Here is a 26,965-nt window from a genome sequence, read left to right as displayed (position 1 = left end):
TTCTCCCTGAGTCAGCTTCTACAAAAAAGTTAAAATTATATATAAAATAGAATAGCATTATAAGAAAAAAAGAGTAGAAAAGTACAAATAAAATAAATAAATAAAATAAAAAGTTGTAGTAACAGCTAAGTAAATTAAAATAAACTGTACAGAAGCTATACACTGTATTAAAGCAAAGATATAATACAAAAAAATAACAAAGGGGAACACTGTACAATGAAATGAAAATATAAATATGTTTTCTTGTCTCTACTTTCTGCATCTCTTATTGCACCTGAGCTTATTGCACACATATTTTTCACATTATATAAGGAGAGGACATCACTCTGTCACACACATACTTTGCTGTACCAAAAAGCTGACGCCTGTGCTAATATCAATGTGAGTCACGACACCAGCCTCCTCACACACACACACACACACACACACACACTTTCCCGTGAAGTGAAGCCCTTCGCATCATGCTCCTGTTCCTCTTCATCCTTCTTCGTCCCTCACTGAAACCTACCACACGGTCTCAGGGGTGGCATACTAAAAACACACACACACCATGAGAACTAGTTCCCTCTGGGTTGTCTCCAACAGACTAGTATACTAGAACCCAACACATGTGCTGAGCATTCATTTTTGGATAAATAGAGCTTAAAGTCTTTCTATGTGATTTTTCACACTTAAATATAATATAAATCAAGTATATCCTCTGAAAATAACTCTGTGAGTCATGACTGTCTACAATGGGTGTAACACCCGAGTCCCACTGTCTGTGATGTTTTCAGAGTTTTCAGAGTCCTATCTTCACTTTGTTTACATCGCCTGGACGGCCGGCTGACTCCTCCCCTCGCGTATAAAAGTTGTTTAATTGAGGGACTAGAGAAAAGAAGAATAACATACTGTACTCACTGATTAACTGTGTTTCTAGATCACGCTCATTTCAGGTAAATTTACATGCAGTGTGAAGATACGAGTATAATAAAGATCGCTAGCATTAGCATGCTAACACAACAATGCAGCGTGAGTTGTTTTGGTTTCATGCTGGTGCTCAAGGGCGACATCTGCTGGATCAAAAAATCACATAAAGCCTTTAAAACATATGTAACATTTTACAACTGAATAGATTTTAACTTTAAAATATGGATGTCTGTATTGTCCTCAACCATCTAATATGGATTTCACTCTGTTGAAAACAAATATCGATGAATGATGGAGGGAAGTGGCGACAATAGGAGCGAGAGAGGAAGAGAAAAGAAGAAGAACTGGGGACCTTTTTAAGAGTTCAAAGTTATTTCTCTCTTCCTCTCTCCCTCCCATCCTCACGTATACGCAGTCCGTCTCCTGCTCACTCTGTCACCCCATCCACACTCTCTGAGACACACAAACACACACACACACACTCACTCACAAACACACAAGTGAATACTGCTCACTCTCTCACTCCTCTCTCACTCCTCTCTCACTCTCTCTCTCTCTCTCTCTGGCACACGTGTCAGGGCTTGAGCTGAGCTGCACACAGATCCTGTAGAGAGGCTCTGAAGACAGGGAGGAGGGGGGGGGGGCAGGTTGTGAAGGGATGCACGGGCTGAGCAGGGAGGTGGAGGGGGCAGGGTGGAGACTGCTGTGTTCTGGTGTGTATTTGCTCTCTCTCTCTCTCCCGCTCTGTCCCTCCTGAGATGCTTCCTGTTAAGACAAACACAAGACAAACAGCTCTCTCTGTGCTCCTGCTGTCCTTTTTTTTCACATCTTTTCTCTTTGCCTTCTATATTTCTTCTCCAGTCTCCTGTCTTCACACTTCCTTTCCTCTCGTATTATGTCCTTTTCCTTTCCTCTATGTGCCTTTCCTTTCCTCACATGTACTTTCCTTTACCTCCACACTCATCCTCCCTCCCTTTACCCTCCTCCTTGCCTCCTTCAACACTCTGCCTCCGCTGAGTATGGAGGGAGCTGTTGGTGCTAAGCCTTACTTCACTACAATGATCCACAATACCTGTGTTTGTGTGTCATATATATAAATGTATGTGTGTGTATCAGGGGAAACGATAGACTGCATTTGTTTTAAACAACTGTGTGTGTTAATTGTAATTAAAGACTGAACGTATTGTAAGTGTGTCAATATGTTATGTAAGATTGAATGTGATTATCTATGTGTTTATAATGCACAGAAAGCAGGCATTAGGTGAAGTTAGAATATTGTGCAAATTCATTGCAATAATGGTAGACAAAAAGGGGCTTTTATGTGTCCATTTGTCTTATGTGTGTGTTTGTGAGAAGCATCAGCAGCAGCAGGAGGGAAACCAGATCTCAGGGTCCAACAGCTAACTACCTCATAACACAAACACACACACACACACACACACACACACACACACACACACACACACGGAGACACTCACACACACAACCCAGAGCTGTTTGGTTCACTTCGACAGTGCCAGAGCAAACACACTGAGACAGACCATCTCCACCCATTCGACACACCCTGGGGGTGTGAGTATAGGGTTGGAGAGGAAATATCAATACTCACCTCTACTAACAGGCTGCTTCTTCAGAGGAATGTCGCTGTACGCTCAAGTGTTTATTTTCAGTATGTCTGGATCTGTAATCAAACTCACTCTCATCTGCAATATCCACCTGCAGGCCGCACTTCTGTTCTTAACCAGTCATGACACAGTGCATCTGCAGGCACATGGTGTCTGATTGTGTGTGTGTGACTTTAAGTGTGTGCATATGTAGCAGAGCAGTAGCCAGTGTGTGTGTGTGCTTGTGTACGTGTTGTGTTTGCATGGGGGGTAGATCATTCTTATGCTGTGTCTGTGGGCCAAACGGAGGGAGGAAGGGAGATGCAGTCAGAAGGCTGCATACTAAACAGACTGCTGTCACCCCGCCAGCAACTCGCACCACACACACACACACACACAGATACATAAATCCATGCATGGTTGCTCTACCTCTTATATACACTCTCAAAAACAATTCACACAGACACAGACACACACACACACACACACATTTACGCACGACACACACACACAAACATACTCTATCTCTCTCTCTTGTGCCAGCTCAAACTTTGGCTGCCTTGCTCGGCTGCCGGTTGTCATGGCAACCATTGCCCACAGCACCTTGCAGCCCAAATCAATGGCTGCTCCGAGATGAGGGTAGGCAAGGGAAAAGTGTGTGTGTGCACATGTACACATCAGCCTGTGTCTGTCTAAATGTACATTAAGTCGGTTGCACTTGTATCTAGTTTAGCGACAAATATGGCAGAAGGCTTGGCTTCAAACAGCACCTCATCACTGGAAAACAATAAACACACCAAGCTCTCTTTTTAGCAACAACTATGCCTTCATTGGGGAGTAACAAATAAATGATTGATGATTAATTAGTCAAAGTGTGTTTTTAGTATAAATGAGCATGCTGTAAAAATAAAGGGATTATAATTGCTTAAAATAGGGTGCCTTGGATTTTTTATTTAATTTTTTAACAGACACTTTATTGAGTCCAGGAAGCGCTCCTTTCTACCGTCTCTTTTTTAAAAACTGTACAGATTTTCTTCAAGCCTAGGTGGAACATAATATAATTTTTTGGACGTGTGGAGAGCAATGGGAGGGAAACAGTGGGCTATTAGAAAGAGTAAGAGGTCAGTCTTTTAATTTCAAGTAATAATGTGTTTGCCCTGACTTGCAAATCACCTTGTTTGTGTTGATGGCTCTAATTATGGCCACCATGCCAAGTAACACACACACAAAGACAAACGCGAGGGACAACACAGATGTGACCCCGCCCTTGTCCCCAAAATGCACCCCACACTCCCCATCTGCTCAGTCAGATGCTAACACACACACACACACACACACACACACACACACCACTAACACCACTCACCACTGTTTAGTGACATGCTCCAGCAGGTGTACACACATATATCTATGCACACACAACAAAAGCATCCAGTCTTGTTAAGTTAAAAGGTTCACATGCCAGTCGTTCCCTTCCCCCCTCACCACCACCAATATCTATCACTTCTCCGATCCTCATTGCTCCTCGGTGGAGGCACAAAAAAAAATAAAAGGAGAGAATGGCGGGGGGTATAACTGGGAGGTGCAGTAAGACTCTCTGAGGATTAGGTTCAGAATTTTGACTCTGTCTCACAGAGGAGAAAGGATGCAGCGGTGATGGTGGCGGTGGTGATGTTGGTGGTGGGGGTAGACTGACTCCTTGGAGCAATTTACCTCAAACGGCTCCGACACAGCTAATCCGCTCTTAAAGGAGCCTATAATCCAACAGTCTTGTACCTGATACTGAGAAAAGAGAGAAAGGAGAGCGGCAGAGGGAAGATGGGTAAACTGAGAAAAAAAAAAACATGTGAGGGTGTGGGAGAGAGTGGTTTGTGTGTGCAACTGAAAGTATTTCCTGAGGCTGCACCTCACTCAGACATTGGTCGGTGAAATTGTATGTGGATGTTCAATATGAAGATTCCATTCTTAAGCTATGAGTCCTCGTTCTAATGGTTTTGTCATCTGTGATGTTGAAACATTAGAGGTGATGAATTAAAGGTCTTGCTTATTTAGTTATCAAATCCAAGCACATCAAAGAGTGAAGTTCAATGAGGAGTCAATGACTTCAGATGCAGTAGAGCCGGCTGTGTAACACACTGCTTAAATAGCGGTTTACCTTACTTCAGCTTTAGTCATTTCAGAACATGTCAGAGAAGTCAACAGACTGGGGACTCCCACTAGCTCGGTGTCATACTGTCCTCTGCTCTCACCACAGCTAGTCTTGTTGTCAGGGTCTAGAACTTGTTGCTTCTACACTGTTCTGTATAAAATGCTCAAAACAACAGTTCAATACTTTTGCTGAAGAAATATGTCTACTCTGGTTCGTCTTGACAAATGACTGGAATCATTAAATGTAGGAGGAGCGTAATTTTACCGTTTGCCTGAATGTGGGGCTCTATCATTTTTGTCCAAATGGTGACCTGATTGGCTCTGGGTAGCACATATCTTTTAGCAATTTAATACATGTGTTTGGTTACATGCTTTTGTTTGTAAGGCAACATCAGGATTAGAATTAACTTGTCAAATCAAGAGGAGGCAAAATGTGTGAATCTGTATCGGCAATCGGAGGAATTGTTATGTTTTACAATCGGTAGCGGTATAGCCCTGTTCTTCACAATTAGTGAATCTTTACAAACATCTCAAACGAATACAGGCACATTTGAAAAATAATCATTATCATGTTATCACTTTCATCAGGTTTTACTTTGCATCTGGGTTGTATTTTTCTTCAGTAAAGGTTTGTATACGTGAAGAAAGATTAGTCAAAGCTAGGGTTATCTGTGACAGCAAAAGAGAAGATTCAGCGCACACAACAGGGCTGATTTACTTCTTCTTTTCATTTAATTATGTATGTAATTAGATAAAAAAGAAGAAGTAATTCAGCCAATTCAAGATGATGTTTCCTGCCTTCATCTGCTGTGCACAGGTTATCCACTTCTATGCTTATCTTTGTTAATGTTTTCTGCAGGAATTAGTTCATGTTTAAAGTCTTACCTTGTGGAGATTTTCAATGTGGGCTCTGCAGTGTCAGTCATGATATTCCTTCATTTTGTTTTTAGTTTGATCACTTAGCTAGATTTAAGGTGATACTGTGTTGTTCATGATCTGCAGCCATTTACACTACAGTCCAGTATATGGACAGAGAAGGAACATATGGGGGGAGAGCCAGGGATAACCTTCTGTAGTTTTTGAGATGCCCCCTGAATTTGAAACAAAAAAAACATTTAGAATGAAATTGCACATCTGATCCTCATCTGATCCATGTGCAAATGAAGAGAATAGTGTAAGGTTATGAAAAAAGGATTGGATCCAGGTATACACAACTGATCACATTATCAATATTCGGTGGCAGTTTGAGTGTAGATGATTTCCCTCTGATCTACCTAAATAGTTAATAAAATGCCTAATCCTATATAATGTACCATCCTGATACCAAACACTGATCAGACAATTCTGTACATGTGTACTAAAAAAAAGAAAGAAGTGAGATGAGAGAGAGGCTGAAAACATTGTAAAAACAGAGGGAATGAATGAACGGTGCAAAGAAGAACTGTGAGTCATATGTTAAAGGGTTAGTAAGAGGGCTGCACTGGAAAAATAGAACTGCATGAGAACATGGGTTTGATGTAGTCTCCTGGACTGTGAGCTGTTTCAAGACATGGAGACTTACAGTGGTACAAAGAGAGAGTAACCTACATACAGCTGTCTTCAAAGTTCTGAGGAGCAACAAGCGGAGGCAGCAAACAGGAGGGATGGAGAAGTGATTGAGGAGATGGAGACGAGGAAGCCCTGGTCTCTCATTAGAGCTCTGAAGCAGACTGTGGATCCAGAGGCACACACGCACACGCACACGCACACGCACACACACGCACTCAGAGAAAAAACAGACATTCAGAATACACTCTTCAATATGTGCACTCTTCTCGATTTGTATTGTTGTGCGACCGTCTTTATGCCCTGCCTTCTCCTCCTCTCTCCTCCTATAGTCCCAGGTAGCTTCCCTCCCTCCATAAATTACCTTCCCCTCACTCCCCCCCTCATGCTGTTTCTTCCTCTCTCTCTCTCTCTCTCTCTCTCTCTCTCTCTCTCTCTCTCCCCCCACACCCCAGCTCCTCTCCTTCTCCAGTGTGCTATGTATCTCGAAAAAATGAAGCCCAAGAAGGTGATTGATGGTTGCGCAAAGCTACCTCTCTCCATCTTTTTCCTTTTTTCCCTCTGTCTTTATTCCCACACTCCCTCTGTCCCACTGGCTCCGTGGCTCTGTCTCACTCATACACACACACTCACACACACACACACACACACACACACACAGTTTGTATAGTTTGATTAAGTGTTTGGGTCCACAGGATACAGCGCTGCTCTAAGTCATTTTTATATGGTGCAGTATTTGCTTCAGATAGTTTTTGATGCTTAAGTTGGTTACAGAAATGATCTAAATGTTTTGCACATTGTTTTCTGGCTTCTCTCTGTCACCTTTAGCTTTGCTCATTTAGTCCATATACACTTCATCAACTTAGAAGTAGTCAATAACGCCCGACTCATCACATAAAAGCGCTCTGCCACTTATAGAAAGTATTCTGGAGAAGAAATCTATAAGACAGGTAAATGTGATCCCTGTAAAGAGTGTTTGATAGTACGTAATGTCTGACATGTTAAAACCAAAATAATACTCATTTTATCAAGTATATCGCTACACACCTCTTAATCTCTACAGCTTTGAACCAAAGATGTCAAATTGACCACGGCCTCGAGTTAAATATTGATTATTTGTTTGCTATAGCTTGGGGGTTTCTCTTAGCCCCTTTGTTAGTTGTTCACACATTTTGTATGAATCTGTTTATTTTATTAGGATTGTGGCTGTTAAATAGGATTTATTAATTCTGGCAACACACATAGGCCCGAAATACACACACATGCACAAACAGGGCCTGTTGACATGCATTAATGGAGAGATGTGAACTTCCAGTCTTTAGTCAGCCCCAGGACTTGAACCAGTGACCCTCTGGATCTGAACCCAAGTCCCTACAGACTGAGCTCCTGAATGCAACAGACTGAACAGTTCTTCCAGTAGTGAATAACTTGTGATTTATAGATGCTTTACAGATACTAAAATGTTTTTGTCACATGGTTGAATTCAGCACAGGATTTGTCTGTAAAAATATTATTTTGAATGAAATTCTTTTAATTCAGCTTTCAGCTATAACAGTTCACAGTTATCATGCTGACTGAGGCTTCCATGTGTTTGTAGGTCATATATTGGAAACCTAAAATCTCAGTCTGCTAAAATAGTTCCTTTTGTAAATATTGCTTCAGTCTACATTTGAATGTATTTAAATATTTCTGATATACACAACATTGTAGACCAATTGAAACAGAGAAACAAACAGATATCTGAGCTCCCACTGCAACTTTGCCATTAAGTTCTTCTAGCAGGGTAATGCCGCTCTTCTCTAACACAAGGTTATTATAAATAGTCTCATCATATTTTCCATGATTGAATGCAGCAGATGAAGCTGAGTATAGAAAGTGTGTTGAAGGTAGAAACAGCCTTGGCCTAATGCAGGTGTTCTGCCACATGTTAAATGTCTGTATGACATCCTATTGACAGGAGACTTGTTCACCTTCTTCATGTATTCCTGACCTTCCTTTCTTTTCTGCAATCATTATTTTAAAGGTAAGCACTAAAACACCCCCTCTCTCAGTCTTCCTCCTTCCCTTTTCTTCCCTCCCCTCCCTTCTCCATCCCACTCTCCCTTATTGTAGTTTTTGCGCAAGAAGGCAGAAAATCTGCTTACCCCTACACACAGGGATGTTTGCCAGTCTCACACAAAGTTCAAACTGCTTGGGAAAGCACAGCTCTACCTGCGCCATCCACAGCAAACCTGTGTGTGTGTGTTTATGTATGTGTGTGCAAATTGTCTCCAGTGGCTGTGTGTGTGCGTGCGTGTGTGCATGCGTGCGTGTGTGTGTGCATGCGTGCGTGTGTGCATGTGTTTGTGTGTACAGTAAACAATACCTGTACATGTTCGTGTGTGTTTGTGACTCTGCGTCTGTTTACAAGGACCGGTTTTGTCTGCCTTGAGGGCAGGAAGCTTCATGTGGGAACAAAACGATGGACTATTAACACCTTTTATTGAAGATCAGATTTGTTAATTGACAGTTCAGCCCAGTTAATTTCCTCTTTGAACCCAGCAGAGCATGCCTCTGCATGAAGTACGAAGACGTAAGACTCCAAGACATCTCTCTGTCTTCTTTTATTCTGCTGTGCTGAGTACAGCTGATAACAAGTCGAGCTTCTATGCTGGCGTTATTGCATGAAGAGCCTCAGACGCGGTGTGGAAGTAGATTGTGCTCAAAGTATTTTTTCTTTATTATAAATCTTGTACATCGGCCTCTATTTTGTATTTTGAAATCAGTACAAGTTAGGGAGTACACCGTTGTCTCATATCAGCACATAGCTGACCAACGGGAACAAAAAAAAAAGACCAGAGTGGTGCCCAGAAAAGTTACAAAAGACTAACAACAGCAGAATTTACTGCCAAGCTCCCTAAAATAATATCACTGTGTGGAACAGCAAATCCCCTCTGCAGAAAGAAGAGACTGTACTCTGTCATTGTTAGCGAGGGAATCCTGCCCGTCAGCATATCGGTGGCAGCAAGGACCCCGGACTGCTCCCACAGCCCTGGTGGTCCTGGGATCATCACCTCAAAGCAGCCATGACAGAGCATGTTTAGAAAGATCCACCTGAGATGAACAACAGAAGCAAAGTGATGATTGGTCACTGTGGTAGCAGCGCCCCAAACCTTCTTATCATCTTCTTTAACCTTCATGAAACTTTTATTAGCAAGACTAACATCAAACTGTATTGCAGATGTAACCCGCAATCGAAATCACAAACACGTTCATAAAAAGCTTACTGAGATGAAGCGAGAGACACATTCACTTATTCCTTCTCTTCCATACAGTCATACCGTTCTCATGTGTGTCGCCCCCTGCAGGCTGTTGCAAGTCATAAAGAATTAATGCACTTGAACTCAGGCTCCACTTTTTTTTATAAACATATTTTTATTGAATTTCACATTCATCAGGACATGTACAATATATGTATGTAACAAAAGTATGACATAAAACAACCCTCCCAAAATAGAACATGTGGCAGTAACAATAATAATAACACAAGAATAATAAAAGTAATTTGTACAATACAAATGACAAAATAAATAAGTGAAATAATAAACATAAACAGTCACATTTGACACATATTTCTTGCACTAGTAACAGTTAACATTCATGCTTTCAATACATTGTCCAAGTCAGCATTTTTAACAAATTCCAAAAACAACTCCCAAGTTTTACCAAATTCTGAAGCTTTCTTCCTAACTATATATGTAAGTTTTTCAAGAGCCAGACTTGCTGATAATTCTTTTTAACCAACGTCCAACAGGCTCCACTTTTAAGTCCAAGAGGCTACATTCACTTCTTATGACAATCTGTGGTGTTTGCGGGTGTATGGATAGAGAAGAAATAAGGCAGGTTGAGAGATTCATTCATTTAGAGATTTGTGTTTAAAGATCCGTCTGCTACAGTAAACATATTCCCTGCATGATGGGAAGGGGCAAATGATTTTCTGCATCTCCCTTCTGCAGCCAATACCTGCCATCATTTACTACATTTTATTTCCAGTTAATATTGCAGTTTATAAGTTGAATAAAGACAGTGTTTGCTTAGGTTCAGAGTAAAGGAAGCCAAAAAATGTCCTCCCCGTTCCAGTTGACAGCAGAGAAGCAGGAGGTAGGTCTTAATCTAGAAATGCTAAATACCTGCATTACATTGGTTAATACATGTACTGTTATGTAGGCTAATCCGCAGCAGCACTGTCCGCTGTAAGAGAGCCACGTTGTGCTCAGCAGGAGCCTGCATGCTGGCTGGACGCTAATAGACTACAGGATCATTCAGAAGACTATTCCTGGATATTTCGAGAGAAATTACACACACACAGAAAAACAAAAAAAAAAGGGAGCCACCATCAGTCTTCGGTAACCATTTGACACCTGGGCTCTTGGCTGACTGCTATTTTGCGACACACACACACAAGGGCATTTGGGCCTCTTTTGGCTCTTCAGACACGTCATATTGTAGAATCATATACACACACACACACTTCCATGAATGTATCACAATGTCATCCGTTAAGACTTGAAATAGAATAGTTGCAGTCGCAGCTGATGACCAGGTGTCACATGGTTGGAGAAGAGATTCCAAAAGAAACGTACACAATCAAAATGGACAAGTAGAACCTTTATTTAACATCATTTAGCTTCACTTTGGAGTATGCATGGACCAGTAACAACAGTATAGTGCAAAACTACGGAGCCTTATCCATGTTTCCTACCCCGACCCCCGAGGATGAGCCGTTCTACAGTGGCCATTAATCAACACACCAGGAGGATAAGCTTGTTTCATGTGGGGGGTTTTAAAGAGCCAGTCAGGTGACATACCTACCTGCCACAATGCTTTTACATCCACTGCATTTTCCCAGAATTTTAAAGAATATGGGAAATGTTTTTCCCACCACTTGTAACCCCTGAATCGGTAAAAGTCTCTTGACTGTGTTTGTAGTTTTTGATTTGGTTACAGCTCAGTAAGGTGAAAGACAAACAAGGTGTTTAAAGAATATCTCATTTGACCATTTGACATCTTCAGGTCAGGTGCAATCTGTAGACGTGCACACCTCTACATCTTTATTGTCCTGCTGATTGCTGGATATAGATGGAAAAAAATAAATCATTTAAGTGTCCGACAGTTATTCCAGAGTCGCTGCTCAGTGGACCAGTGGTTTGCAACTAACACATCTATTTGTTTTCCTACTTCATTTCACCTTGACATGGACGGCAGGCATCGGTTTATGACATTGTGTTTGTGTTTGTGTTTGTGTGTGTGTGTGTGTGTGTGTGTGTGTGTGTGTGTGTGTGTGTGTGTGTGTGTGTGTGTGTGTGTGTGTGTGTGTGTGTGTGTGTGTGTGTGTGTGTGTGTGTGTGTGTGTGTGTGTGTGTGTGTGTGTGTGTGTGTGTGTGTGTGTGTGTGTGTGTGTGTGTGTGTGTGTGTTGAAAAGGCAGGCTGGTATAGGTTTCTTCCCCTCTTGTGGAAAGCAATCTCGCAGGTTGAGCTCATAAATCAAGGTGGGGGATGGAGATGGGTATGAAGACTGTGTGTGTGTGTGTGTCTTACTCTTTCACCGAGCTCATACCTGCATGTGCTTTGCTTGACGTCGACACAGTGTCAGCCTCTTTGTGGACGACGTGACTGATCTCTCTCATTCCCTCCTGCATGGCCTCCTATTTCCTCCTCACACTGGGATTAGACCACAGGGCGCCCCATTGGAAATGAATAGCGATTTAGGAAACTAATGAGCTGTAATGGACAATGTGCCCTCAGAGCACCAGTAATGCAGTCACTCATATGGCAAACTCCTCCCATTCCCCTTTTAAGTGTAAGATGAGAGAAACCTGTAGTGTGTGTGTGTGTGAGGGAGGTAGAACGATGTCTGGTTTTGCTGATGACAAGCTCAGTGAGGTGACCTGCTTCATCTTTCCTCCCTCTCTCTCTCTCTCCTCCTCCTCTCTCTCTCCTGTTGACTTTGTATTTGAGAAATAAAAACAGGCAATTTGACAGTCTGGGGTGAGCAGACATTCAATGACGTAAACCTCTATGTGACTAGATTAAAGTAGAGCAGATCAAACTTGGGAACACATCCATGTGTTGTATAAACAGAAAGAACCATTCTCTCACGCAATACCTGCACAGATGAAAGCCATTCTGAGCTAGTAGCATGTGCAACAACAGAACTTTGGAAAATGCATATAGTACATACCTGTTGTGTGTAGGTTTTGAGTAAGTCAGACCACAAAATGAAAAAAATGAAATACATGATAAAACTTAAAAAAGTGTTAGAAGAGTCTGGACAATCCAACATCAAGAATTAATAAAGTGGTTATTTGAATGTTGAGGACACTGGTTTTGGGGCACTGGTGGCGCAGTGGTTAGAGCGCGCGCCCCATATATCGAGGCTGTAGTCCTCTCAAATAAAGGCACAAATGCCCAAAAATAAAAATCTTACACTGTTACACCAGAGTACACTGGTTTTACCATCGTTCAAACCTTTTTCTAATTCTACCTAGGCAGGCACCATAGGGGCGGCTGTGGCTCAGGTGGTAGAGTCGATTGTCTCTAGTCTCCTTTCTTTGTTTTTTTTATCTTGCTTTTATTGTATTTTGTTTTCTACTTTAAAAAGTCTTGAATAAAACATGTGACATAACCCTTGTTTTTGGTTTGCCCCGTACCCCCCTGTTGGATTTTTCTTCCGTCTGTACTGCTGTATTGCAGACAGCGGGTTAGCAGCAGCAGCAGCAGCGCTTAGTGTGAAGGATGCTTGTGTATGGTTTGTCTGCTTTAATACAATGTAAGCTCTCCTGTCTCACTATTGTCAAGGAGTCTTAGGAGTGCTTCTTATCCAAATGCTACACCACTGAGCTGATTAGGAAGAAAGTGTGTGTGTGTGTGTGTGTGTGTGTGTGTGTGTGTGTGTGTGTGTGTGTGTGTGTGTGTGTGTGTGTGTGTGTGTGTGTGTGTGTGTGTGTGTGTGTGTGTGTGTGTGTGTGTGTGTGTGTGTGTGTGTGTGTGTGTTTCTATCTGCTTTCACATCATGTTAGGTTAGCGTGCAAGCATTGTTTGAGTGTGAAAAGCCTCATTCCTGTAGCAACTGCAAGCCCCATGTCAAAGTGAGCGTGTGTACAAGTGTGTGTGTGTGTGTGTGTGTGTGTGTGTGTGTGTGTGTGTGTGTGCGCGTGCGTGTTGTGTGTCTTTTGAGGCTCCTCAAAAGCTGCCTTTTTCTCCCTCATGTGGCTTCTCTGGTATGTTTGGTATTTCACAAAGCCTCAGATCCTCCTCTCCTCAAAGGCTGGGGGAGGTGTCTGTGTGTGTGGGGGTGTGTGTGTGAGAGAGAGAGAGAGCAACAGAAAGATGCTGGTTAACACACATACACAGACACTCGTCGTGGATCTTTTCTCTGCCTCGTTTTCTTGTGTAGAGGGGGTGGGGTTGTAAGGGAGTGTGCATGACACTGTGATTAACACACACACACACACACATGCTGCAGCTCTGTCGCTCCAAGTTCCTTTCCTTGTTAGCGTGCATGGTAGGGATTTCTTGGTTGGCTGGAGAGGCGGCGATATTGTGTGTTTCTATGCACATATGCTGCATGTGTGTGTGCGTGTGTGAGGGTGTGAGAGTGTGTCTAAGGAGACCAGGATGTAATTAGACACAATGGCAGTAGCTAATGGAACAGCTGCCTCTTTGTAAATGTTGCTTGCTTGTGGACGAACACATACACAGACACACACACACACACACACACACACACTTCTTGTGACCCACCAGTCGCTCGGGGCACCTCACCACCACTTGTCCCTCGTTCCTCTTTCTTTCTCCCTCTCTCCTGTTGTGTTCTCACCTCTCTCTCACCTCTACTTTTCTCCTTCTTCTTCTGCCCTTTATTTTCCTTGTTCCTGTGTGCTTTTTTTTTTACTTTTTTGACTTGCTATTGCACCCTCTGATCTCTCTTACACAAAGAACTCTCTCTTTTCAAGCTCCCTGCTCTTTTTTTCCTCTTCTTTCACTTTCTACTGCTCTCTCTCTTTCCCTCTGCCTCGTCTCTCTTTCTTTGTGTGTGCTGTGTTCCTTTGTGTGGCACTATGTCTCTATCTCTGCTTCACTTTTCCATTTCTCTCCCTCCCTTCCTCCCTCCCTCTCACCCTCCCTGCCCTTTTTCTTGGCTATCAGACCATTTTTCCAGCAATGAGACCCGTCACCCATCCCCCCTTTCTGTCCTCTCCTTCCATCCCCTCTCTCTCCTCCCCTTCCTCCTCTTGTGGCAGAGCTCCTATCAGAGAAATGATAACACTACGTCACTCTGTAATCTGGCAGAGGAGGGCTGCAGCACACACACACACACACACACACACACACACACACACACACACACACACACACACACACACACTCAGCTCTCCACTCATTGCTGCCATAGCAAAGACCAAATCTGTCTCTTTTTCCATCTATCACTTTCTCCCTCCTTTTTTCTTGTTTCCCATCTCCCACCCTCCTCCTGCCTGTCTCTCCCTCTGTGTAGTCGAGATCTTGATGTGTGCGTCTGTGTCAGATCGCCACAATAGTCGCCGTCATGCTGCTGTAAAAATCTCCGTAGTAACGTGACCTTGCCCATCACAGCCCTTCATCTCATCTGTGTGTCCATCTTTCATCCCTCCTTCTTTCTGTCTCGCTTTTCCTTTGACAGGCAGCTGTCTGGTCCAATTGATAAGAAAGTAATTCTCTTTTTGACCTGGTTGTGGGCGGGCCCTGCCGTTGCTCTACCTTTCAGAGAAAGTGAGAGAGATAGAAGGGGTGGGGCTACATGTAACAAGAGGTCACTAATACACCCACTCACACGCATTCTGTCTTCATACCTTCACCAAACCCTCAATCATTTCTCGATCTGTGCTCTTTAGGAGTAACCACCAGAAACGCTCCCCGAGAGAGCCCAGAAATGACTTTAATCGTGCAGCTGTTTGATCGCGATGTTCCAGTGCCACTGATTGTTTGTTAATGTCTGCCACTGCCGTGTCAACCCGGTCTGCCAAGGCACAAACAGTTCCAGCTTAAATTGCACAAACTTGCCCTCCCCCCCTCCCTCTCCCACTTCTCTGGCTCAATCTTTCCCTCACTTTCTGTCACTCTCCCTTTGCTCCTTTTACTTTTTCAGTGACAGGGCTGTGATTGAGTTAACACAAGTCGTAAAGCTTTCTGCCACGGCTCGGCTAGCATGCTCAAAGAATGGTTGTAAAAGGTTAATATTCAGTAAGAGACTTTTTTACATTAGTTTTAGTTTTTCTTAGCTATCGTACCGGTTCTCAAACTTTTCTGTCATGCCTCCTTGGAGAGGAAGATTTTTTTCCCCCACCCGAACAAAATGGTAACTTTAAGAGCCAAGTTGAAATGTAGTAAACGACTATCAAGATTGTGAACATTCATTTCTAATTTGTGTGCAAATAAACAGGAACCAATAGAGTTTTGTTTAACCCTTTCTATATCTAAAAGATTTGATATTCCTGTTTGTATTTATTTCACTTTAAAATGTAACACAAGAGAGTGGCAGCACTTGAACCTCCTATAGGCTGAGGCAACTTTCAGGTTGGAGAGCTCTGTGCATCAAACTGTAAGTAAATAACTAAGAAAACATATTTTGAACTAAATATATGACTTCTTACGTTATCAGTCATCTGTGCACGTTTCCCTGTTTAAAACAGAACACCAAATGTGACGTAACAAAAGTGACTCCCGCTGATTACATTTTTATTTAACATGAACAAACATAGATCTTAATGCTCGTCCTGTCAATAAAAAGGAAGACTATATTTATCTTTAAGCATACAACGGTCAACAGACTTACAGTTATGAACATGTTGGGAAACAAAGAGACCAGGAACAGGTCAGGATTAGGAGAAGTAACAGCCACATGGAGAGACACTGAGTTGAATTGTGACGAAAACCAGGGAGCATCTAACGATGTGTTCATGTATCAACCAGAGGTGGGCCCCTGTTACCAGAAATTAAACTCTCTTCACATTTAACTTGGTTAAAATTCATGTTAAAGTTAACCAGTGTTATCAACAATAACAAAGCATGAAGTTTTGACTGTAGATTTGAGATCTAACCCTAAGAGACCATGACGCAAATACTAAACATTAGACTCAAGTGGTGAGACTTTAAACTAGCGGTGTACATTTTTGCAAATTGTGTGTGTGGGGACATAATTAAGTGTTAGAGTAATTACTTCAAAGTTTGCCTGTACCTGCTTTAGAGGAGAAACGCAACACAAGCAGTTTTATTTACGAGAACATGTACACTCACAGAGACACGGTGACACATATAAAGTTCATGTGTAACACTTCTCATCACACCTACAGCAGCTGTTTTGACATGAGCACACAGCTACCTGAAGCTGTGTGTGTTCATGTGAGCTATGAGTCTCAAAGAAACACCACGGTGGGTATAACGCCATCAACTCACTTCCTGTATGTTTACACCATGTGTGCATTCATTAGTCAGTGGTGGTGTGTTTCTTTACTCCTGTTACATTTAGTGTCCTTTCATTCACGACTTCTCTGATTTTTCTTTTCTCCCAATGCCTCTTCTCCCTGGCTCTTTCTACCCCCACCTCCCCTCTCCGTCCCTCTCTGCCCTCTGCCTGCAGAAGGTCAGGGATATGAGTGTGAGCAGAGAGTCACATGGTAGAGAACTCACCAGCAGTCACCAGCAAGTAAATGAGTGGAACTGCAGTAAATATAAAAAAGAAACATATTTGGAGCTCATTGTCTGAGTTTTAATGTGTTCAAGGGCCTGTAAAATGTCAAAGACCATCATCGTCCTCCACCTCTGCTGCCCCTCTCCTCCTTCCTCCAGCAGCAGCAGCAGCAGCAGCAGCAGTAGTAGTAGTAGGGGAAAGCAGTATTATTCTCCTCTGGAATGTCGCATTGGGCTAAATTTAGAGCCTTAGTTTCCGTTCTTCCTTCTCCTTCCCTCTTGCTACTCCTGCTCCTACGTTTCTCCCTCTTTGCAGAAGAGACTGAAATAGTGTCTTGAGACTCACCTGGGAATGCGGGGCCCTAAACACTCCCTCTATTCTGCACATCCATACACCCTGAAAACTGGGCATACATTCTGACCTTGCAGGTTGTCATATCCATGTGACTTTTTTTACTATCTGCATGTTTTCCAAAACTTTGTCAAATCTAGATCAAACTTGATGTTTGTAATATAAAGGGCTGGCAGATCTAGACACAGCCATAAGTTTGTGGATTTTTCTGTCTTGCTTTATACAGCTCGTGTATAACAGAAAGTCTGCGGTCAAAGTGACAAACTTGGCACCCCGTTGTCAGACTGTCATTTGAGCTTTGTATTAGGGTTTATTGTTCCAATGACTGCAGGATGTCAGCTTTGAAAGAAGACTGAACTGGCATGCCTCTTGTGTCATTATTTTATGTTTGATCAGTAAAAGCCCCCAAATATATTTTTTCAACATTCCCGTTCAGGTAAATAAATGGAATACTTCATTGAAATAGGACATTTACAGATTTATGTAATTCTTATGTAAGATTTATGTATATGAGAGGTTTTCTCGTCAACTATGATTCCCCCCCCCCCCCCCATGTTAATTGGAAATGTGAGTAATTCAGTTTCCATGGAATTATAGATGTTAAAACTTTAGTTTTGTGTGAGTGTATATTTTATTTATTGAACTGTTTCTGAACATAAGTTCTCAGACCATACTTAGTATTTTCAAAAGGCACTTCTATTGTGTTGTGTCAGCAAACAACATGTCCATCATCTGTGTGCTACAGATCAAACTGGACACACAAACTACTCAAATAAAAAATGTGAGTACCTCCTGTCTTCCAACGGTTGTACTGAAAGAAAAGTAACACGTTTACTTGAACTGTTTCAGTTTTAGAAAATGGCATTCTGCAAAACTGTGTAGCTGGTGGACAGTTTGGAGAAAACAATGCAAAAGAACTGTTGCTAATGCTAGCTTGGATTGCACTCATTTTGGACACGGTGCAACCAAGTGGACCTTCAGGGTAAGGTAGCTAGGTTCCCACTTGACCACCCTGGTGATGTCCTGGCTCTTGCTGCCCATCAGTCTATACTCGGGCTGCCCAACCTTAAATACCTAAATAGCCCTTCTTCTGCAAGGCATCACTTGCATTGCAGGTGAGACAGATGGACTTTGAATTTAAGAAAACAAAAGAATAATCCCCCTCCCAAACTGTGTGAAAATGATACTTTTTAGCTATTATTGTACCTTCCGCCATTTTGTTGGTGTTTTCACTACCTGTAGCTTGCTTCAATGGAGTCTACAACAGTCTGCCACTAAGGGCAATAGGGTAAGTAATGTTACTCATCTGTAGGGCATAGGGTCATAACTGGAGTGAGGGGTGTCTTCACTGAGAACTTCTCCTTTCATTAGGGCTCAAGAACCTCATGTTTTCTTTTCCAAATTGGGAGAGTCTTCTAGATGAAATGGAAAGGGCTTGCATGGAGCTGTCCGGTAATATAGTGCAGACTGTGAATTGTAATTGTTTCCTCTAATCATGTGTTGTGACATATTGGACATTTTCTACCTGTTGTACATGTGTGCTTTTAATTGTATTTAGCTCTGTGCTATGCTGTGTGTGTATATGTTTGTGTGTGTGTGTACGTGCTTGTACACGTGTAACAATTTATCAATACAGCCCCTCTGCTGTAGCCATTACCACTGATTCATGCTTCACTCCTAATGGTCAAATCATTAACATTATTTAGACCACAGGCTGTTTGTGGATGTGAGTGTGTGCACTTCTTTCCCTTCATGTTTGTCTGTATGGAAGTGATTGGAGCTTACCGTGTGTGTGTGTGTGTGTGTGTGTGTGTGTGTGTGTGTGTGTGTGTGTGTGTGTGTGTGTGTGTGTGTGTGTGTGTGTGTGTGTGTGTGTGTGTGTGTGTGTGTGTGTGTGTGTGTGTGTGTGTGTGTGTGTTGTGTGTGTGTGTGTGTTGTGTGTGTTTCTGACTGTCCTCGGGCCGCTCTAAGTATTGATCTCCATATGGTCAATGAGCAAGGCTAACGATGCTACAATATGCCGCTCTCGAATACCCCTAATCAATCTCAGCAGCCCCGGCACAAATGGCCCTCGCTGGTCTGTGCGAGGACCTGACGCATTAGCCCACCTCCGCCGCCATTAGCCAGCACTAATTAACGCCTCCAGTTTGCAAACACATTGTTGCTAGCTAGGATTAGCAGGTATGTATGAGCATATTATTTATCACCATGGCTTTAGAACGCCTTGTTATCCCTCTGTGTTGCAAGGATGAATGAGTTTTTTCCAATATTCAGCTCACATAAACATTAAACTTAAAACACACACACAATGTGCACCATGACACACACGTGTTGCTAACCACCCCGTCATTGGATTTGTAAGGTGGAGGGGCTGTGGTGACATTGATTTCTCTGCAGCAGAAACTGGAGGCATAGCATTACTCTCCCAGGACACACACACAGTTACAAACACACTTTAATGCACACAAAGAAATGTGGAACATGTCAATACATTTGGTCAATAACCTGGGATATCTCATCTGTTTAAAGAAGCATCCGTTAGTGCCACAGGGCAGAGTAAGGATGGAAAGCATAGGGAGGAGAGAAATGAGATGCACAGATATCCTTTCTTTTCACAGCGTGTTCTTTTCTGCCTGCGTCTCCTGAGGCTCACATGGAAACAGAAAAGCTGAAAAATCAAGAGGAAGTGAGACGTTAGTGGCGCACTGGTAGCATTACCTTTACTGTGGGTCCCTGTAGATTTCCCTCTCACTCACTAACACCAAAATGGCACAGTTAAACACTTACACGCTCACTGACTCATTCATAGCACTCTCTCACTTCCCCCGCCCCCCTCTTTCTCTCTCTCTCTTTCTCTAACTGTTTGAGGTCTAAATCCCTCCATACTCAACGACTTAACCCCTCTCTTTCATTTCGCCCCCTTCACTAGTGCTTGGATCTGCCAGTAACCATTAGCCGCAGCGTGTCTGTGTGTGTGTGAATGTGTGTGTATGTGATCAGTAAACTAATGCTTTGTAGAGTGCCACGTTCCTGGCACGTGGCGTACCTCAATGCCAGAGTGAGACGCAGGAACTGCAAATGAGCTCTCAGCATAAAAACATGCGCACACACACACACACACTTCCTCTTTTACATTCCAAATTCCCTCACACACAGACATGAAGCTGAATGTACTCTATATGAACCTTAAGTCCAACACCTATATGTTCCACTTAGGCTCACAGTATTTCCTGAAAATTCTTGCTTATCTTTTTCTTAGAAATACACCTGCGGGTCCAACATTTTAAATAACCATACGTTCTGAAGAAACCCCACCTTCCTTTCACCTCAACAACGTTACTATGCAACCATTCTAGATTAACATTTTTATAATGCTATGATAAAAGAAACCAACTTTTTGGTCAGTGTTTTTTTTTCCAACTTCCTTTCAAGCAAGACCTTTGTTTGTTGGCCTTTCCAGAATGTAAAAAAATGTAGTATTCAAAGTAACTGAGCTTAGGTGGTGGTTAGCGGTTATCAATATCGATTGTGCGCTGCATTCCAACAGCGGCACAGTTTCCTTCTTCCTACGGCGCATGTGTTACACCGCAGGGTCCATTTCTGGAGCGTGAGGACAGTGGCGCGCAACTGTACAAAGGGGTTCAAAAGATTACAGGAAAACTACAAGATCACGTAGGCAAAAAGAGTCAAAGACTTGGTGCATATTTGGTCAAGAGGTGCTGCTGTCACGCTCCAGAGACAGACCGCAGCAGCATGTTTTGCTCTGACACTCACAGCAGAGCCAGCAGTCTCACACGCTCACTGATCAAAGGGATCCCCGTGTCAGAGCGGGTGTCAGTGTTTGCAATGAAAGTCAGTTGTGGCACAAGTAAACTGGTATTCTCCCCTCTCCAAGTTTCAGGAAACAACAGAAACTGTCTTAATGTCTGGGGCTCCAACATACAACAGGTCTACTTGCTGAGGTTGTGTACCAACGGATGTCTCGCTTATCTTAAGTCTTGTCTTAAGTCCAAGAAATACTGAAGCTCCCTGCAGTGTTACTGAAAATCTACGCTAAGTGTAGCCATGTTTTGTAATTGCTTTTATTATGACAGAGCCATATCAGGAAATGTGGTGTTTTTAGCAGCAGGCTAACACCTCTGCTAACCTAAAACCTTACAGATTCAGATACAAGCTACATACTGAGAACTGAACCATCAGTGACTTATCAGAACATCTCTCTCTGATCTCATGCACAGAAATAAGTAGAGTATCGTATCCCAGGCTTGTTTGGGGGTTATAATAATAATGTTACCGCAAAACACAACAAAAAAAATGTATATGAATCTCAGCTCATATCGCCAACCATTAAGCATTATTGCCAAAGCCAAGGCTTAGCATGGCTAAATCTTATCTTATATGTGGTATGTGGTAAAAAAAAATAAAAAATGTTTTGCTGTTAGGGGTGTTATAGATACTTTGAACTTTGTACAAAAATCTTTCATGCCATTCTCTAAACTGATTTGAATTAAATAGTTCAGAGAATGACAGCAGTTATCACATTTATATAGAGATCTTCATCAGAATTCAGAGTCTCTGTTTTGGATTTTGAGAAGTCTGGAAGACTATCGGTAGCCTATAAAATAACATTTTGAGGGTTGCTGATTTTATACAATAAGCTGGAAATAGTTAAAAGTTAGGTAGCACTGTGTTAAGTTAGTTTTCAGCCAACAACATCAGCAGTGATAGACTATAAATGTGAAGCTTCTTTTGTCCACTTCTGTCTGAAGACAAGGATCCATTGTTTCAAATATTACTGAACCAGTCATCACTGTAAACTGTATACGTGCAGGGCTTAAAGTATGCTGGAAAGAAGTAGCCACAGCTAAGAGGAAGAGGCTTTAGGCTATATGCGATGATTTAAAAAAAACTGCAACTAATCCTTCTAACCTAAAGTGCACAAAAAAGAAATTCATCGTAGAAACATGAGAAGAAACGTGTTTAATTATGGAGTGGTTTGAGTTCAAAATCGAATGTCATTAACGGTGAAAAATAATTGGAAAGAGCGACGTAAGTAATCATTTTCAAAATCAAGGAAGCACAGCCACACACACACACACACACACGCACATAAACACACAACGTGCCTGCTTCTGTCTTGTCTGAGTAGCACTTATTAGAATACAGTCAGTGTTTAAAGATGACTTTGCCTCATTCATATGCCAGTGTGTGCATTATCTGCAGTGTTAAGAGCCTAAATGAGGCTTTTTAATTGTTAGTTTATGTAAAAGCTGCTCAATGCATGGGTAAACAGACGTCACAGATTTATCCCTGAGGGTTCACTCTTCTCTCTCTTCTTCTCTCTCTCTCACTTGATGAGGGGGGCTACTTATAAATTCAGATGCACATTACCAAAAACCACCAGCTCACGTCCGTCTCCGCTCTTCTGTCTGTCCAAAAATCCGTCTGAGGCCTCACCTTCATCTTTTCCCCCTTTCCTTCCATCTTTCCCTCCCGCTCTCCCACCCGGGCCATCAGGGTGGTGTTGAATCCTTTGGTTTACGTCTGTTGCCTCACAGAGCTTGTCAGTAAAGCCAGAGCTAATTAGCGGAATCACAGAATAATTAGTTTTTCTTCTTGTCGTTTAATTCCCACCACCCTCCATCTCCCCATCCCTCTCCTCCCACCACGTCGAAGTTTTTTCTGCTGTCACTGAGAGAAGACATTTACGCACGCCTTTTACTTTCTTACAACATCTTAATATCTTACTTTCATTTGACTTTTTATCCTCCACATCTCTTAATGAATCTCTTGACATCTCCTTCCTTCTCCCTTTTTTCTGTCTCTTTCTGCTCCTCAAAGCGCCTGTTTCCCTTCTACATCTGTCTCCTCTCTCCTGGTGGAGTGTTTTCCCGCCCACACCTTTTTCTCTATTGAGGTTTCTCTTGCCGTTGTTGACTTAAACACATGGTCCAGCTTGTTTTCTCACTCCATGCTTTCCTCCCACTCTGCTTCCGTCTCCCCCCTCCCTCTTTTCTCTCTCTTGCTCTCTCTCCTGCTCACTCTTGTTTGTCCCTATAGCCAGTGTTTGTTTACACATCTATTTCTCCCTCTCAGTTGGCCGACAGTCCACCCCTTCAAAGATGATTTCCCCTATATATCCCCCCCCCTCCCTCCTCCCTCTTCATCTCCTCAGGGTGACTGTTTGCTCCCTTCCCTTTATCAACAGCTTTCTTTCCTTCCCTCCTTGTGTCATTCCTCCACCCACCCTTTATTCGCCTCGCTCCCTCCCTCTTTACCACTCCTCGATTGCTCTTGTTTTGCAGAAATGATAAGGCGGGCAGGAGGAAGGGTCTTTGGTCACAGCAGAGGTAATTGGCTCTTTACGGCTCAGTTTGGTGTGGAGGGCACTACGGTTTAGTCGGGCTTTTAGCAGCTTTACAACAAAAGCCCCCCAAATGTTGTGTCAGCCAGTAAAGGTCTGCTATTATTTCTACGGATCTGACTTTCAGAGAAGTAAAATGTGAACATAAATGAACAGATGGATGCTCTTTGATGAGTAAGCCATATGACTCCAGCCCGCTCATGATGTGGTCTGCCCTTACAACACCATTTAAATCCTGATAAAAACATGTACCCTGTGTTATGCCATAGTATTTCTTTATGTAGCAATATTTTTGGAAAACTTGAACAATTTGAAGCTGCATTAACATTTGATATCAATAGTGGTGTAGTGGTGGTGTTAAAGTGCATTGTGAAGAGGATCATACAACATCATCTCCTAAATAGTATTTCATGCCAGCAACACATTTAAAAAAAATTTGAGACAGGATCATACCTTTTTGTTGCATCACCTTTTCTTTGAATTACATTGTGTAAGCGTTTGGGGAATTCATTGGGCGAGAGGCAGGGTACCCACAGGCTGGCTGCCAGTCAATCACAGGGCCAGTCACACTCACCATTTAGAGTCACCAATTAACCTAACGTGCATTTCTTTGGTCCTGGGGTGGAAGCCAGAGTACTCTGAGAGAAACCATGCATGCACATGCAGAACATGAAATCACCGCACAGTAAGGCCCCTTTTCCGATTGGGGATTCAAACCAGTTACCTTTTTGGTATGAGGGCTGCACCACAGTGGAGCCCTTGTTTGGGGAACTGAGGAAACCAATTTCTGTAATTTTGAAAGAAGAATGTTTTAATACTCTTACGTAATGTCAGATTTCAGTTGTTCAATAAATTCAGGGGATCTCTTTTCTCTTTACTCTTCACAACGCTCTAAACAGTTTTTATGGGTGAAAAGTATGGACTTATCATCTGGACTCTTTTACTAGGGAGCCATACTTTTTTAATATGTACAGAATGTGGTATGGCATTGTCTTGCTGAAATAAGCAAGGCCTTGCCTGTAAACAAAGTTGTCTATTTGGCAGCCTGTATATGGCTTAGTATAAATGATTTTCACAAATGTGCTGGTTACCCATGCTATGCACTAATGCACCCCCGTTACAACCACGGATGCTGACTTTTGAACTGTGCACAACAAGCTGGGAGCTGGATCTTCCCTCTCCGCTTCAGCCCAGAGACCAAGGTGCATTTCCCAAACTCAAAGTCAACTTCTGACCTTCAGACCACAGGACAGTTCTCCACTTTGCTTTAGTCCATGTTAAATGAGCCTGGACCCAGAGATCTGGTGAATAAACCTGTGTTCCTGAGCCAGTTGGCATTGATGTCCAGTACAGAATAGTGTTTGTTTGTAATGCAGGGCTGGCAGGGCCTTGATATCACAGCCCCCCAATACTGTTTCTTTATATACTTCAGAAAGACTCAGCCTCTCAGGGATGATCGTTTTGTAATCAATCATGTTACTCATAACTGTGAGATGTTCCATCAGGTGTTTTTGTCCAGGCTTCTGTTGGCATTGTCCCATATTGACTTAACCACTGCAGAGTTATAGCAGTTAACTAAACAACACCAGGTCTCAGTTATCCTCGACTCTACAGGTAACTGGCCTCTCTTAGCTTATTGTTTTGGTTTGCTGTTTGGTCCACTAAGGTTTTTTGAGGTCCAGAAATCCCTCCAGTAAAGGACAGTCATTAGCTTTTCTACACTGATGTAGAAACTTATAGGTCAAATTCTAACTTCTTCATCCTACGGTTCCTTACTCCTTATTTGTTGCACACAGATGTCCTAAAAAACTTCAGACCGTTGAACAGTCCCTGCGGATTCCTTCATTTAGACAGATGTTAAATTGGCTCTGTTACTTCATCATCTGCTTGCTTGTCTACTGGATGTGCAGATAGCCAGCTGTTTGGTAACACATCATCCAAATCTATTTCACAGTGAAAGTAAAGAAATGCTGCAGAACACATGGATATGAAATCCTTCATTCTTCCATTGGTTTGGACAGTAAATAATGTTAATCTAGCACAAGAACCACAATCTCATCGTTATCACACCTTTGTCGAGCATCAACTTCCTTAAAGACCTGTGACTTGAAGTGGATCAATTTATCTTGAAAGAAGACTTTGGAGAACTTCTCCAGCCACAGCACAGAGCATCGTACCTGCCTTGGAGATGAATAACAGCGAACGCAGAGGATAACAGCTTTAAAGATTGTTCCAACAATATTTTAGCTCTCAGCATCTTTAGTCTACACACACGATCATACAGCCCTTTTGTTCAGTCTACCACTGCACACACACCTCTCTCCCTCTCTCTCGCTCTCTCTCTCTCTCTCTCTCTCTCTCTCTCTGTCTCTCTATCTCTCTCTGTCCATCTGTTCTGCTGAGTCGTGTGATCAGGAGTGGGTCTATACATCACCTCTCCAACTCCCTTGGGACAGCGCGGCAGAGGAGGGGAGGAAAGGAATGGGGGAAAGATGGGCCCTGTGCTCTCTCTCTCTCTCTCTCTCTCTTTCTCACACATGCACACGTACACGCACACTCAAAACCCCCACCAGCAGCAGCTGTTAGCAATGACTGCAAATTGTTTTTCCTGCACCTATTTGTGGTACACTACTGATTGGAGGGTCCTTTCTCTCCTCCTGTATGTGTGCCAGCCTCATCCATTCACATACGTGTGTGTGTTTGTGTGTGTGTGTGTGTGTGTGTGTGTGTGTGTGTGTGTGAGAGAGAGAGAGAGAGAGAGCTGGATTGGCGTTTTAACTGCATTAGGAAGACACTGAGATCAACACTCAGTTTAATGGAATTTCCATTTTCTTCTTTTGGAGAACAGGGTGTTATCCGACAACGGATCGACACACACTCATCGAGAGTCGCATGGACGAGGAGAGGAAAATGATAAAGAGACAAAGAAAGAAAGTGACAGACAAGGAAAGCAGTAGATAGGAACGGAGTGTGTGATTGATGAAGGGAGGGGTATCACCAAACAAGCAGAGAGAAAGAGACAAACAGAACGAAATAGAGAGAATTTAGACACAGTAATGCAGCAAATGTGGGAGGGAGGGAGGCAGACAGAAAGAGAGATGAGTAGAATGCAATAATGTGATAAAGCAGCTGAGGAATGGAGGTTTTTCTACACTCCGACGCTTTTAGTCCCATTTCTACTTTTTACGGCAGATTTCATCATATTACCAAAGGCCATTTTGGCTCTATTGTGGATAATAGGCTGCTGTGGAATTATTGCAGATGCTGGCTTAGATAATGGTCATTCTCTCTCTTTCTCCGTCTCCATATCTCTCCCCCTCGCCCAGCGTTTGAGAG

At 42.6% G+C, this 26,965-nt stretch overlaps 1 protein-coding gene and 1 long non-coding RNA gene across 2 annotated transcripts in view; both read left to right on the top strand.

Moving 5' to 3' along the window:
* Positions 1-26,965, top strand: part of maml3 (mastermind-like transcriptional coactivator 3) — a 111,449-nt gene that overhangs the window by 62,466 nt on the left and 22,018 nt on the right. The gene's annotated exons all lie outside the window — the stretch shown is intronic.
* On the top strand, positions 8,495-10,716 carry LOC132981163 (uncharacterized). The gene is made up of 2 exons (XR_009674396.1): positions 8,495-9,835; positions 9,869-10,716. It is a non-coding gene; the product is annotated as an uncharacterized LOC132981163 (long non-coding RNA).

The sequence above is a fragment of the Labrus mixtus genome, chromosome 2 (assembly GCF_963584025.1).
Source record: "Labrus mixtus chromosome 2, fLabMix1.1, whole genome shotgun sequence".
In the NCBI taxonomy this organism is placed as follows: domain Eukaryota; kingdom Metazoa; phylum Chordata; class Actinopteri; order Labriformes; family Labridae; genus Labrus; species Labrus mixtus.
The sequence above is the reverse complement of the archived record's forward strand: the minus strand, read 5'-3'. Positions and strand labels throughout refer to the sequence as shown.